Source organism: Notamacropus eugenii, chromosome 4, assembly GCF_028372415.1.
Source record: "Notamacropus eugenii isolate mMacEug1 chromosome 4, mMacEug1.pri_v2, whole genome shotgun sequence".
Taxonomy (NCBI): domain Eukaryota; kingdom Metazoa; phylum Chordata; class Mammalia; order Diprotodontia; family Macropodidae; genus Notamacropus; species Notamacropus eugenii.
In genome coordinates, this window is record NC_092875.1 from 62,669,284 (window position 1) to 62,672,911 (window position 3,628).

Consider the following 3,628-nt stretch of genomic DNA (forward strand, 5'->3'; position numbering starts at 1 on the left):
GGTCATAAGGCATCTAGATGGCACCATGGTGCACAGAGTGCCAGGCTTGAAATCAGGATGATTCATTTTCCTGAGTTCAAATTTGGCCTCAGACACTTACTAGCTATGTGACCTTAGGCAAGTCACTTCACCCTCTTTGCCTCAGTTTCCTTATCTGTAAAAAAGGCTGGAAAGGGAAATGGCAAACCACTCCATTATCTTTGTCAAGAAAGCCCCGAATGAGGTCACCAAGAGTTGGACACAACTGAAACAACTGAACAATAACTTGACTAGTCAAATTTCCCATGGCCAGTGGAGGAGGAAGAGAGAGAAAATTGCTTTCTCTTCCATTCCCCTACACCCAGAGGTGAAGAGGCTGGGTTCTGAATTGGACTCCAGAGCTGGTAAAACTTGGCCTTTTAAGCGTTACCAGGGGTGTGGCCAATCTTGCTTCACTCAATGACTTTGTCCCATTCCAATTCCACATTTCAAAAAGGAGGTAGAGCCTAGGCAATCAGCAGCCGTTCTAACCCTGGGGTTCTTCACCCTTTTTTATGTCCTGTGCTCCTTTGGCAATCTGATAGAACCTATGGACTCCCACTCAAAATGTTTTTAAATGTGTAAGATAAAATATGTAAGATTTAAAAGCAAATCAATTATATTGAAATAGTGATCAGCCTGGACCCCAGGCTGGCAACCCCAGTCTAATTAAAAAGAAACTTTTTTCGCACTTTGCAAAGAGATACAAGGTGTCATCTCTTTAACATGTTAGTACCTCAATAGTAACATATTAGCATGCTAATAATCTCTTTTTTCTTAATGGTATTTTATTTTTTTCCCAATTACATGGAAAGATAGTTTTCAACACCAATTTTTGTAAGATTTTGAGTTCCAAGTTTTTCTCCCTCCTTCCTTTCCCTCCCCCTCCTCAAGACAGCAAGCAATCTGACATAGGTTATACATGTACAATCATGTTAAACATATATCTACACTAGTCAAATATTATAATAGCTTCATGCAGCTAGGTGGCACAGTGGATAGACTGCTAGGCTTGGTGTCAGGAAGACTCATTTCCCTGAGTTCAGACACTTACTAGCTGTATGGCCCTGGATAAATCACTTAATCCTGTTTGCCTCAGTTTTCTCATCTGTCAAATAAGCTGGAGAAGGAAATGGCAAATCACTGCAGTATCTCTGATAAGAAAATCCCAAATGGAGAGTCAGATATGACTGAATAACAATCACAATAATCTCATTAACATATGAGTACTTTATTACCTGCCCCTTGAATTTTGTAATTTTGTCAACTTGGGAGGGAGAATGAATTGATCAGAGACCAGCTAACACCTCCCCACTATCCAATGATAATTAGTGAGTGCTATTCCAAAGTGGAAGGGGCAACTCAAGCAGATATGTATGTACATATATTTATGGATATATATATATATATATACACACACAAACACATCACACACATACATATACACCTATATATGTTTATATGTAATACACACAGTGGTACCTCTCTGTCATAAGGGCATAGATTTTTGGAAGTGGAAGGTACCTCTCAAGTCATCTAGTCCATTTGTCTAATTTTACAGTTGAGGAAAACTGAGGACCAGAGATGTTAAATGTTTTGCCAAAGGTCTCACAGATAGTATTGTGCCAGGATATGAACTCAGGTCTTCTACTCTAAATCTAGCATGCCTTCCACTGAACTACACTGCTTCAGTTGTTAATAAAGGATCTTTTAAAACAAAACAAAGCAAAGCAAAAACAACAGTTGAGACCAAGGAAAGCATCTAAATGTGGAAAACCAGCAGGCATTTGTCTTCTGCCTTCCCGAGTATGGAGCACATGCCTGTCAATGAGACAGAGTAGTTCAGTGCAAACAATGCTGGTTTTGAGTGTGACGACTTAGGTTGGAGTCCATACTCTGGGCATTTCATAGAAAAATTATTGGGTTGGCCTAGATACCTTCTCAGGTCCCTTTTACCTCTGAATCTTTAATCATATGAGGCTACAGAGATCTTGTGGAGTATGTGTGTTTGTTGGAAGCTGCTTGACCTGGTGTCAGGAAGATCCAAGTTAAAATTCAGCCTGAGACACTTCTAGCTGTGTGAGCTGGGGCAAGTCACCTAACCTTTCTGTGCCCCAGTTTCCTCATCTATAAAATGGGGATAATAATAACAGCACCTACTTCCTGGGGTTGTGGCAGGGATCAAAGGAGACCTCATTTGTAAGGTGCTTTGCAAACCTAATTGATTGATTGGACAACAGGTCCAATCAGAGTGAATGTAAATACTAAAGAGTAACTTTCTCTTTTACCCAGGAACCCTGAGGGTTTTTCCCTCCCAGTTTGATTTTTTTTTTTTTTTTGGTTAAAAGGGCCATCCCTTGACTCACTTCTTAAAGAGGCGTATTCACTGAATGGGTGTTAACCTCAATCAAAGTGGGAACCTGAAAAGACCTTAGCCTAAAAGGGCCAGGGTCTCCCATTGTAGCCTGGGCAATCTCCAGTCGTCCTGATGAATATCTGACCACTACACCCAGATGGCTGTGGAGGAGAAAGTGAGGCTGGTGACCTTGCACAGGCCTGCCTCACTTAAATCCAATTCACTTTCAAGTCATGGCATCATTTCCCTGATGTCATGGTCCTCTTTGAGAACAAAAGGCAAACACAACAAGTTGAAAAGGAATGAAGAGGCAGTGCGGATTGAACTGCACGCCTACCAGGGATCTCTCACATTTCAAAATTCCCTGATTCCTTGGTTCTCACCTAGGGCTGGTCTTATCCATGCCCTCCTCTGAATCCTCCAGAATGAGGTCCACCCTGCATGCAGGGGACCTTTCCCTAAGTCTCTTTCAGTAGCATCAAGCACATGGGTTCTCCAACCATTCCTTTTTCTCCTACACTCTCTGACTTCTCTACCTCGTTTTCTAGTTTTGCATTCTTGATGATCTTTTATATCTTGTATATTATTCCTCGTTGCTGACAGCTAGGTGGTGCAGTGGCTAGAGCTCTGGGCCTTGTGTCAGGAAGACTGAGTTCAAATGTGGCCCCAGACTTTTAGCTATGTGACCCTGAACAAAGCACTTCACCTCTGCCTGCCTCAGATTTCTCCTCTGTAAAATGACGATAATAATAGCACCTGTCTCTCAGGGTTGTCATAAATATCAAATGACCTATTTGTAAAGTGGTTTGCAAACCTAAAGTATGAGACAAATGCTATCTATTATTTTTATTTCTGCCCACCATGTATCTTTCAATGACCTTTCAGGCAGCTAGAAATTCTGATTTTATAGTGTGTAGTATTCTACGCTTCACAATCAGGTTTAGCATAGTGTCTGGCACATAGTGGTCCCTTAAGAGATGGATGGATGGATGGAGCAACACTGGAAGAATGCTGGTGTTTAGAAAGGGGATTTTTATTCCAGGAAGAGGCTTGGGGTCATTAAAAGCACTGTGCTGTTTCCCCAATTTGCTTTCTTAATCCTATTCCATTCCAGGCTCAGTTGATTGTCCCACTGTAGTATCTGTTCAATATTTGTACTGATTGATGAGGCTTCTGGACCATCCATTCAACCACGTAGCATGTGAGGCATATATAGCCTGGACAATAGGTATCCTTTGTCTGCTTCATCGATGT